Source organism: Thunnus thynnus, chromosome 20 (assembly GCF_963924715.1).
Source record: "Thunnus thynnus chromosome 20, fThuThy2.1, whole genome shotgun sequence".
NCBI lineage: Eukaryota > Metazoa > Chordata > Actinopteri > Scombriformes > Scombridae > Thunnus > Thunnus thynnus.
Genome location: NC_089536.1, coordinates 24,001,243 through 24,013,681, shown reverse-complemented (window position 1 = coordinate 24,013,681; position 12,439 = coordinate 24,001,243). Strand labels below are relative to the sequence as shown.

At 38.7% G+C, this 12,439-nt stretch overlaps 1 protein-coding gene and 1 long non-coding RNA gene across 5 annotated transcripts in view; one reads left to right on the top strand and one right to left on the bottom strand.

Moving 5' to 3' along the window:
* Positions 1-12,439, top strand: part of myocd (myocardin) — a 164,443-nt gene that overhangs the window by 20,010 nt on the left and 131,994 nt on the right. For 2 of the 4 annotated variants that reach the window (XM_067576800.1, XM_067576805.1), the window contains one exon: positions 6,556-6,720. The exons of the other annotated variants lie outside the window; for them this stretch is intronic. The gene's annotated coding sequence lies outside the window, so the exon portion shown is untranslated. The remainder of the gene's footprint in view (positions 1-6,555; positions 6,721-12,439) is intronic. 4 annotated transcript variants of the gene reach the window in all.
* Positions 2,092-12,255, bottom strand: LOC137172400 (uncharacterized). Its single transcript, XR_010924966.1, has 4 exons — positions 9,414-12,255; positions 9,224-9,282; positions 8,980-9,122; positions 2,092-4,249 (listed from the first exon to the last, which is right to left on the bottom strand). It is a non-coding gene; the product is annotated as an uncharacterized lncRNA (long non-coding RNA).

Genomic DNA, 12,439 nt, shown 5'->3' with positions numbered 1-12,439 from the left:
ATTGACTACTGAACTGGTCTGGCATCGTTGTAACCATAATCCCCGAAATTTACACTGTATTCCAACCCTATCTCCTACAAAATACATTTATATACTAGCAATTTCCTTTGCAGGCAACACTCTTGCTGCCTGGATTACCTTCATAGGCAATGATTTATCCAATCAAGGATGTACAACATCAGTCTTAGGTAGCAGGTTGTGGTGGAGGGTTGGGCGTACAAAACACAGGAGACCAGGTTTCACATTTAGACTATAAAAACACTTGGTTAAAGCTGCACTAATCAATACTTTGAATCAAAAATAATATATATACCGCAAAAGGTGTTAAAGAAATCACTTAAAATCCTTTGTTGTGGAGTGGTGTGTTTAAAGAGCACACTTAAACGTGTTTTTTGAGCTGTAAAGTAGATTATATGACTGTACTGTGATGAAACATTTCAATACTGGTATTAATATTGACATTGACACCAACTTTTTAAAAGTCTGCATTTCATGGGTTGAAGATGGCTCTACATGTCATCTGCTGTTTTAAATCAGCCCTTTAAATCTCTCTGTTTGTGACTGTCCATGGGAGGAAGAGCAGCTGGCAGCCACAAAAACAACAGAACTCCTCTTTGCATTTCATCCTATAGCTCTTTAACTCTCCGGCTGTCTGTTCCTGCAGTTATCAGCTGGTAAAATCTTGTCCTGAACCTGTCCACTGCAGGCAGGTTCAGTAACAGTGGAGCTCTGGTTACACCACGATTTAATGTTTTGAAACAAGATTTTACCAGCAAATAATTCCAGGAACAAACAGCTGGAGATTTAAAGAGCTACAGGACGAAATGCGAAGACGATTTCTGTTGTTTTTGTGGCTGCCAGCAGCTCTGACTTCTGTGGACAGTAACAGATGGAGATTTCCTCCAGCAGGTCAATGCTGCTGTTAGCTGCTGAAGCTAAATCTGTCTTCATGTGAAAATAAACCAAGTTAAACACAGACAGTGTTTTTAAAAATGACTTGTTCGTTTAAATGTTGTCGCACTGTTTGTCTTCCTCTTATTTATTTATTTTTTTTCCCCTCTGGCCAGTGGATGTCACTGAGCAACTCCTGTCCAGCCTCACACATCCACCCACAGCCCCCCCTCAGCCCCTTGCCCACTTTTTAGTAAATGATGAAGTGGGTGGAGTTAGGCTCAGACCTGGAGGTGAAGTTACACTTTTTAATGGTATACTACTGTGGGCCAAGAGGCAGTGATCATACAGTATGCAAATACAGTTGTTAACAATGACTGAGTCAGTTTTACATTTTAGACAATAGTAAAGACAGTTTACAATAGAGTGATGTAATCAAGAGTTAAAACAGGAGGGGGTAAAAGGCTACTCCCAGACAATAATTATCACTATGTGAAGAATGGTTCAACTAAGATTCAAAACCTTTTACTAGTAAAAAACAGGATATCACAAATAATAATATACTCATTTTCAAGTCTAAATTGGTTAAAACTGAGAATAATCACCAACTCTGCAGCTCTAAAGAGCCTTTTAGCTTCCCATTCACTTTTAGCTGATTGTTTTTGTTTCCTGGTCCACAACTTCACTCCCATCAACCCCGTTATCAGCTGAAGATGGCAGGTGTTGTCAGCAAACCAACTGTACTGTACCTGCTCAGCACCTAACAGCAGACAAGTTAGGAACTAGCTGGTGAACATAGTGGATAATTTAGCAGCTAAAGAGTCAGATATGTGTCTCAGGAGTTGGTAGAGACCACAGCAGAATTAAAAGGTTGGCCAGTAAGACAACTCTAAATGAATGCTAATGTTACTGTGTCTGCTGGATGTGTAAACAGGCAATTGTTTGCTAACACATTGGCTTTAAAAGGTGATAAGGTGTTGTTTTTAGCTTGCAACACTGCCCCCAAGTGACCAACATTAAATTAATGCAGCTTTAAGGATAGAGAAAGATTGTGATTTTGGTATTTTATTAAGTATTCTAAAAAGGCAGTGTGTTCTGTTTTGTTCAGTGTTGACTTTCCCTATATTTAACCAAGGCCACAATCTTTCCTGACCTTGAATCAGGACATTTGGGTTGCCATAACCATTTCAACATTAATCATGCTTTCATTGCCAGCAGTGGATATTGAATGAATGACATATGAAATATGTTGAACATTTTTTAATACTTGTACTTGTACTAAAAACATTTTGCAGATACCATTTTACAACATTATGTTGATAAAAACATAATCAGAGCACTTTCTTACAAAATGTATTTGCTGCTACAAGTTAGTTGTTTTAGGAAATAGGATTTCATATTCACAAGGTATGGGTGGTTTGTGCTTTTAAGTCGAACCGTGAGTGCTAAGAATAGCTGCTGTAGTTTGCCACAGTACATGCTGCTCTGTTGTTGTACTCACACACGTTACTGTCAGCCTATGTTGTGGCCTAATATCCTGCATGGTGGATTGAGTCTGTTTTCGTAAAACACACATTCCTCCGTCTGTGTTTGGGACAGAAAAAGGCTTGAGGAAGTTGTTATAGCAGCGAGGCTTTTAAAGGCAAGTCAACCTAAACAGGGGTTCCTTTAAGTACGGTACATCACTGTGTGCGGAGCAGAGAGGGAGTGAGTGTGAGTGTGTGTGTGTGTGTGGAGGGGGGGGCTGAAGAGGCTGCAACAGTCAGTTTAAGGAGAATGAGTAATACAGTATATTCATGTTGCGATGATTCATAGCCCCTGTATCCAACTGGACTGTACAAAAAGAATCACAGTGAAAAATGATAATTCTTGACCTTCTTCGTAATCACGTCACACATCCAGGGCTTAGCTGTAAGCTTAAACCCAATGTTCCAGACCGAGGGGAGCTTTCCGAGACAAATGGTATCAATTTGCTTCCAGTCATTAGAGCACATTGTTGACTGGGGTGACATACTGTAGAGCCAAGCTAGCTGGGACCCCAGTCTTAAATCAAAATGACCAGCTTTTCCCCCAAAAGAATGTTCTCAGTCTTTGCCACTGCTGCAAGAGAAGACTCATTTCAAACTGAGAGTTTAATGGTTTAGACAACTGTGGATAGTTTGCAGGGATGATTGAAAAGGTTTCGGCTGCTCCCTTCTTCTTCTTCTTCTTCTTCTTTTTTTTCTTTTCTTTTCCAGATTCCCCCTCCTCTTTTAAGGCGGAAAGAATGAAAAACAAAACAACACATTCTCTCCCTTCCTCCTGCTCCTGCTCTCCCTTGCTAGCATGCACACCCCCGGAGAGAGCGCCCCAGAGGCGTCCAACAGAAACACCAAACAGAAATAGACCTGCTATTTCAGTCTGAACTGGCTGTTATTTTTAGACAAAGTGACATGCTCTACGTTAAATTACAACATCATAAGGTCACTCCATAGCCCCCCCTTTTTTCAGCCCTCTCGCCTCCAGCCTATGACTCACCGCAAAGTATGTGGTGACGTTACCCCATGCTATCCACCCCCACATTCTGATCAAAAATTTGGAATTCGGCTTATTGACCTGATTCAATCAAAGGGGGTAACTCTCGCACTATCCCCACAAATCTGCTTCTCGTTTAAACAGATGGTTTGATATCACCGTCCTGCAGGTAGAACAGAGCAGTCTGATCAGGATGGTTAATATGTTTAGTTCAGATTTGTTTCTTATATGTTTGCCCATCGTGGACCAGCTCCATGACTTTCCCCCCACCTTTGACAGCCCATCATAACATTTGTTTGCAGCATGTGAATGAAATGCAGTGCAAACATGTAACAGGATAATACGGTTGTAGGTACGCCAGGCCAAGACATAATGAAACATGCAAAAAAACACATGCTTCCAATTTCTTACTCACTTCAGAGTTCCATCCAACCAGTGATGTAGTTCAAAATTAAAAGGTGGGTAATCTACGAACCTTGGTCAGTCATCATCACAAGGAAATGCATTGCTAATAAGCAACAGGACGACCCAAGAATCATGACGGTGTTCGTTTAATAGGGAATTTTATTTATATAGCACATCTCTGAAATCCTGGTTCACAAAATGTTTTCAGAGGAAATCATAAAACTGTACAAATAATGAAAGATGGATAAAAACAGGGGATTAAACGGAGATCAAACAGTTTGAAAAATATATGTGAAATAAAATGAGGTAAAAGACATCATAATCAAAGGCGGACAATAAAATGTGTTTGAAGAAGTGGCTATAAAAGATGATAATGAATTCCCTTGTTGAAGTTCCTCTGGCAGCAACTTCTACAGTCTACAAGCCTCCATTCGTCAGTCTGGGTAAAGGAAAAATAGAGTAAAATGTATGTCTAGTGCGTGTCATTGTTTGCTATAAATGGTCGATCATTCTATGAGGATCAAGAAGATGTTACTGATACCGATCACACAAACGCAAAGAAAATCATTGATTCTGTTATATGGATAAGTAGTAGTTGTTACAATCCCCGCCAATCCTCGGTTCTTGCCGCCACTGCCACAGAAACATCATTTCTGCCTGGATCATGTTCTTTACCAACGTTCTATTAAGTCCTGGAAGTGCTACTTTCTTCTACCACACCGTAGTCGTAGGGGGTTGGCTGGGGTGAGTGCGGTTTTGCCAGATAGGGTGGTTTTCTGGGCTACTTTTTATTTAATTTCATGGGTAAAAACGGTTTTGGGCAGGTTGTGATCAATATCAGCCACCTTCTGCCGCATTTGGGTGGTTTCCACCAACAAAAAGTTAGGTTATATTCCAATAAATCAGCCCCTCCTCTCACCCGTGTAGATTGAGATTGACAGTGCACTGAGTTCAGTAGGTTCAGCTCGACACGCAATGACTAATAACTGATTATTCTGTCATAGTTCTGTGATAAAACACTTGTAACATCTGTTTATACTGTATGAGTGAAAACATTTTACTTTTAATGTAGTATTATCTAAAAGATCTATAAATTATTGTAACTGTGGTTTTGAGTCTGCCTAAGTAGACTGGAGTTTGCAGTGTGTGTGTACAAATTAAAATCCTAGCTGGTGCTTTGTAATTGATATCAACTATACAGGAGCAATAGTCTAAAATACATGATACTAATTAGTTAGATATGATTTGATAAGTTATAAGTTGTAGTAAGTAATTATAGGAGGTCAGATTGGACTGCTGACTTTACTTGGCTCCTGTTTCTGGACAGGCTACAAACATTTGCTTTTTATGGTGTTAGCAAATTTGTGTTTTAGAGTTTTGAGACATCTACAAGAGTAAATATTTTGAAGACAGTTCATCATTAGGGTATTATTTAGTTTGTGAGCATATTTCAACACAACACGTAACTGGATGAAAGGAGATGAGTGCACAAATGGTGATGTAGGAGCATGGCAATGTAAATACTGCTGCATTGTGTACTGCAAATCGTTTTAAAGAAAAGAGTGGAGGTCTCAAATTTCAAAATATCAGATGGTGAAATGCTCATCTGCAGGTGTATGACCCTCAGCTCCATCTATCCAAAACACAAACACACTTGAAAGTTGAGTCCTACAGGAAAAACATACACTACTGTTTGTGTACCTCATATATTATAATATCTAATATTTAAATATTTTACATATAAAATGATGTCCTTAATGTTGGCTTTTGTAGTCTTAATCAGAAGACTTATTTTATATAGAGGTCATATTTTTAATTAATTAAAAGTATTATTTATGGTATATTTATTTATTTATAAATAAACTACTTTTTTAAAACTATTTTTAATTTCGTTTCATATATATTTTTTAAATGATTTTGTTAAACAAGCAAAACAACAGTAGGTCCTTGTGGGGATCACTCCATGAGGATTAAGATATACAAACGGGTGACTAAAGGAAAAACTGGTACAGGTCTGAATATTTGACCCCTATAGTGAGGGGATCTGGTGGCTCTGTTATGCTGTGGGGGGCATTTTGCTGGCATGGTTTGGGTCCACTTGTCCCCTTAGAGGGAAGAGTCACTGCTTATCACTACAAAGTTGTTCTGAGTCATCACCTTTATCCTATGATGAAACATTTCTATCCTGATGATGGCAGTGGTCTCTTCCAGGATGACAATTCACCAATTCACCAGGCACAAGGGGTCACTGAATGGTTTGATGAGTATGAAAATGATGTGAATCATATGCTATGGCCTTCACAGTCATCAGATCTCAACCCAATTGAACAAGTATGGGAGATTTTGGACTGAGGTGTTAGACAGCACTCTCCACCATCACCATCAAAACACCAAATGAGGGAATCTCTTTTGAAGACTGGTGTTCATCCCTCCAGCAGAGTTCAGAGACTGTAGAATCAATGCCAAGGTGTATTGAAGCTGTTCTAGCGGCACATGGTGGCCCAACACCTTATTAAGACACTTTATGTTGATTTTTCCTTTAATTTATTACTCGTCTGTAGGCTGCTGTAATCCTCCTTGGTTGCGTGTAAACTTGTTGGATTTTATCTTTCACTTGTTTACTGAAATTAAACACTCACTTGTAATTGACTAGATTAAACAGATTCTTCTCTTTTTTTAAAATGTATGAGCTCATGCTTTCGTTTCTGTGCCTGCACTGTAATATCTGCACATTCCGCTCCTCAGTTTTTGGCTCTCCTCGGATGTTTCTGGTGAAGAGCGCAGCCACCTCCGCAGCTTCGTAGAAAACTCCAAGGAACATCCCAGATGAAGCGGCAATATCCGTGTTTCTTCATGCAGCGGCAGCAGTAAAGTGAGAGAGATGCTAGTCACACCTTTACACAAGAAAAGGTGTAACTGCGTCATTCACACAGAAAGTTATGTAACATTATCAGATGTACGTATTGCTTAAACGCACTTGTTGGTGTTTTTAATAAATTACAGTAAAATGTGAATACTGGCATTTACATTCTTAGAATCAAAAATGTCACAGACCATAAGAAATATGAGTAACAAATTAATGATTGAGTGGAGAAACATAATTAATGCCAGTGGTGGAATGTAACAGTTACTCAATGTTTAATTGAGGTACTGTACTTGAGTATTTCTATTCTATCGTAATTTCTACCCCTACTCCACTACAGTTATACTTAGTAGATTCATGTTTTATATTAGGGCTGCAATGAATGATAATTTTCATTATCTATTAATCTGTCCGTTATTTTCTCTCTTTAATTAATATTTTGTATATAAAAAATGACAAATATAAAATATAACGAGATACAATATGAAAATAAAAATTTGAGAAATTCTCAGTGAAAGTCCATCATGAGTCCATCATGATTTACTAAAGGCCAAGGTGAAGTTGCTTCATCTCTAACCAACTCTCCAAAACCTAAACATATTCGCTTTACTCACAAAAAAGACGAAGAAAAGCAGCAATTAAAACGCTTAAACTAGGGAGTGTTTAGAACTTTTGCTTGAAAAATGACTCTAACTATTGATAATTTACCAAAATAGTTATTTTTTATTGAATCTAATCTAGTTGATTCAGCTCCACTTTACGTAATATACAATATTATATAATTATATTGTGTATATATATTATATAATATACAAAGCTCCACTTTGACATTAGAGTAAAGAAAACTTTATAATATAATATATATTCATACACTCACAAGGGCCATTCTTCTGTATCCTGCATACTTTTGTTGATTAACTTGTCATGGAGTATTTTTACTGTAGTATTGCAAATTTTAATTGAGGAAAGTAATGATCTGAGTACTTCTCTCACCACTGACGAACGCAGAAACCTCCATACCATGCACTTTATTTAATGCTTTGTAAAAGGATGTAAAAGATGTGAATAATATGCTGTAGCCTTCAAAGTGCATCCTTTTAGGTTAAGTGAGGTGACATAGCTTGCCCTCTGCTCTAGTTCACTGAAATTAATCTAACTTTTAACAATTACAGTGTTTTTGACTACAACACTTGAAAGCAGCATCTGTTTTCTTTCATTCCAGCGGCATTATGTGTTTTCCAGTGAAACCGCTGGTCACTTAGGTCAACAACAGCAACAGAAATGACTATTTATAGTAAACGTACTTATGAGATGAGCCACATCAGTAGAAATGCTTTTACAAGTCATCATTTGATAACAGGGTGGGTTAAGTTAAACACACTGCAGGCGCTGATACGCCAACTCTCCTGTCTTGACAGTAGTATCATGGATTCTCATCTCTCCACCCCATCTCTTCCTCTTAAATCTTCAGTGGAGCCCTAGCCTATTGCTCTGAGTCCTCTGTGTTCCTCTCTGCACCCCATTTCAGTTTGAACTTATATTTTCTTATACATTTGGATAATTCAGTTGTCTATGTCGCAGTTAAAATCCTACTTTAACCTGATGTTGTGAGGTTATTATGATAGGAGACTAAGCTACATGCTTGTAGTATCTCCAATACTACTGAAAGCCTCCATCATAAAGCCATCTTTGACTGCAATCGTTTGTTAGCCTCTCTGTCAATCATTAATACAGTATGAAACTGTAAATCTCTACTTTCTGTTCAGTAGGGGAATATTTAAGCCCTTGTTCTTACTGAACATGTATATGCACTTTGACAAGTGACATCAGCTAGTTCCACTAAATCCTCAGCTTTCTTTTTCTGTACTAATGATACGCTTTGGCATATCACTGAATAAATGATATTACATCAGTTTATCCAGTGCTCAGTTTTGTAGTATCCTGGTTATGTGTTTGTGAAAGTAAACACCATGTCCTGGCTTCAGAAACCTGGAGTTGTACCTGGAATATGCCAGAAGACACCAGGATAGTGCTCTGCTCTGCCTAAACTTGAGTGATGTATAAACCATTATTATGAACAATTTTTGGGTTGCCAGATAAAGGAAAATCCAGTATGACATTTATTTTGTCCTTTGGGCTAGCACTTTATTAAGAAGACCCCCTCCAATGGACTTGCCCAGGGCTGGCCTTAGCCTTTATGGGGCCCTAAGCAGAGTTTGATTTTGGGGCTCCCCACCGCCACAGTGCCGCCAATACTACTGACTATTTTCAATGCTTGATCATTCATACACCACCAGATCACTTACCAGATCAGTCCTTTCTGAGTCGGACAGGACAGATGACCCCTAAGATGGGTCAACTGGAGGAGCTGCTGATCCAATGTGTAGGTTGGAAGTTGCTGAGGGAGTAGATGTGACATTGATCTCAATGACCACAAAGGTAGAAGGACCTATAGGGAAATGAAATTAATAATTATAATTAGAAAAATTTATCTCAGGATATTCTATAGTAAACTGAGCAAATACAAAGGTTGCTGTGCTGTAAACTTACCAGCCACATGGGAGGAACAGAAGAATCAGTGGATGCAGGTGCAGGGAAGTGCTCCTCGCCTGCAGAGAAGGATGGACTTAAGATGAAAAAAATAAACGCTAGCCATGTTAAATGTCATATTAAAAGATAATGTGACTGTCTGTCAACAACAAAAAAATCTCACAAAAAGCATGGTTTATGAAAAACTCACCTGCTGTATTATTCAGCACCGCGGTTTGCAGTACTGAATGTACAGTGGTAAGATCATCACTGACACTGGCACTTTGGGGAGTATCAGGGGCAGGTGGTTTGGTTGCGCTCCAGCTCCAAAATACTTTAACAGTGCTCCAGGGGAAGTTTCATATGGTGTAAGTACATAATTGATGGAATAGAATGAGTTTATCTTACCAACATAAATTCAGCAGAAAGCAATTTGTACACATAAAACAACAACTCTTAATCTATAACTAGCTAATTAAGCCATCATGAAAAATACTAATGTAAAATACTGTAATTAGGGTTTCTTGTCCTCTGTTTTCTTCTTTTTTCTTTTCTCTGCTGCAGAACGATATGTCCTTTTTTACAACATTACTTTTTTGCTGCTTTTTCCATCGATGCAGGAGGACTGCAGTGTAACATTAGTCTGACTAACTGTACTTGCATCAAAATGCAGTTTACATCTGTTACAGTGCTAATGAACGTGACACCAGCTCTGACAGAGGCAGTGTGCATTGATTAAACCAGTAGTATTAGCTAGCCAGCTCGTTAACATTATATTGCATTTTTGTATGATTACCATTGACATAATATACATCAAAAAAAAAAAGAAAAAATGTGCTCTCGGGGGCCCTCTGGTGGCCACGGGGGCCCTAAGCACTTAGTTTGTGCGTTGGGCTAGTGTAGGTACAAGATTGGCTCGGCCTGCCAGATTAGCTTGGGGTCCTAGCTGTGTGTTCTGCAGAGTAGTGATGACGTTCTTGTGGTCTTCTTTTGTTAGCTAATGTAGCTACATTAGCTAACGTTAACTGGCTAACTAATCCAACTTAAGAATCTTGTCCTTGCCATGAGTTATGTTTGTTTGTGTGGCGTTAGTGTGTTTTGTTTTGGAGAATTTATCCGTTTTTCAGGTTGTAGCATACATGCTACAGCTAAGTGGTGCACCACCAAAACATTTCAGGTGGAACCTGTCCTCTAGATTTATTGTTCTGTATGTCGGAGTAAGTGGATAATTAAACTATTTTGACTGTAAGTGTTGGGGTCACGGAGTGTATTCTTTGTACGACTGCATGCGCCGAAACATAACGTCCGTACTGTGACGATGAGGGTGAATACATGGTTCTAGAAGAGACTCTAAATCAGGATATTGTATTAAGAGAAAGTTGGTAGGAGATTTGAATGCTGGAGACACAACTGAGATTTCCTCTGTAAAGACCATGGATGTATTATAAGAGCTAGATACCGGACTGAAAATGGCGCCCATTCTGTCCAATGAGAATTGCTCTGCTGGCGCATACACCACAAAAAGTTTATAGCTTCTGAGTTTGCTTCCGTGTTTTGCGGCCAAGTGAATATGGGCAGTGGTATTTACCTCGCTGGCCCCACCCACGATTTCCTGTTCGGCCAATAGACTTTACATTGAGATGACGTCACAGATTTTTGATTTTCTTGGCTCGAGGAAGGTTTTACAAATATAAAATCTTAATGGATCAAAAGTTAATAATAGAAAATGTCATAATTGACCTTGCTTGTAGTCTGAGGTGTCCTGACAATAGTTTTACAGATTTCTCTTTTACAGTGGTGGTCTAGGCCACGGGGGTATTTTTCACTGCAATACCACAAGTGACCACTTGGCTGCAAGGCTGAACGACAGAGCTCTATCCTGCTCTTACAATACATGCATAGTCAAGACAGGGCAAACTACTGGTTTGTCACAGTTTTGCAGCATTTTTGCCTTACTGAAATCCATTTGTGGGTTGTACATGTGGGTTTATTGTTGCACTTTTTCTAATAAATAATGGAGCAGCCCATGTCCCAGACCGCAGCAGTATATTTATGTCCAGCACAGAGTTAAATAAAGAATTTAAAAAATAAAAAAAATCATGTCTACAGATGGGTCACTTTCTTCGTTAAATATATTTAACATATTAAAAATGTACTACTTTATTGTATTATTAAAATATCTATATCTATAGAAAGATTTCAGAAAGATCTCAGGACAAGACATGTGTTCATGTTTATAAGTTTGATAAGAAGGAGACTTTAGCAGGAAAACTAATGTGGGTTGTTGTTCAGAGTCTGTGGCCTTTGTGTTGTGTGGCAGGGTGCTATCAGGCTCAGTGTGACCATCAGCTCCAACTCTGAGAATGTGGATGTAGACAGGTAACTAATGGATTTCAGGCAATTTAATGCAAAACTAGGGGACACCATCACGAAAATTCAAATGTACATTTTTTTGTGTTAGGTTTCTGAATTTTTTCTTAAAGGAGAACACAGGACAAGTGATTTACAGAGTAGGTATGTATGCTGTAGTAGACACAAAATATACTATTTGATTTCAGGTGGACTTTAATAAATGAGTCATGGGTTTCTCACTTTCTAATGAGCCATCCACTCTGCAGTTACAAATGTTAGTAAGTCATTATTGAAGGGTAATGGTTCTGACTGTCTAATAAACCATCAATTATGCAATTACTAATGTTATCAAATTAATGAATAAAGACAGGTCTCACACTTTTTAATAAGCCAACAGCAAGTAAACCATTAATGAAGGGTTCTTATAGTAATCCCTCAGGTCTGGAATTATAAATGTTAATAAGTTGCTAATAAATGGATTTTGGTCCAGATGTCCTGCGGCCCTTTTCCAGAAAGTAAGTGGATGAACAGTCCACTGATTAATGAAAGAAGTAGCTAAAAAGCCAAAGCAAGTGTAAAGCTGGGGGAAGACTTTCCGCTGTCTGGCAACTTTGGGGTTGCCATTCACAAAAAGTGCTGTATTAGAAGGTGGTACCAAATATTCTAACTGTTGCCATGTGATTATGTCTCCATATTCCCTATAGGAGTAGTATTATCAAGAGTCCAAGACACATTCAGCTATTTCCACTGACAGTGATGTCAACGGCAGGAAGGAAGCCACTGTCAGATCTGCATTATGCAAAGCAAGTGTGGTGGCAGGCTGTGTGCTTTGCATGCTTTACAGTTGCTGGATGTGGAAGCAGGCAGCAGCGGGTGTGAGGACAC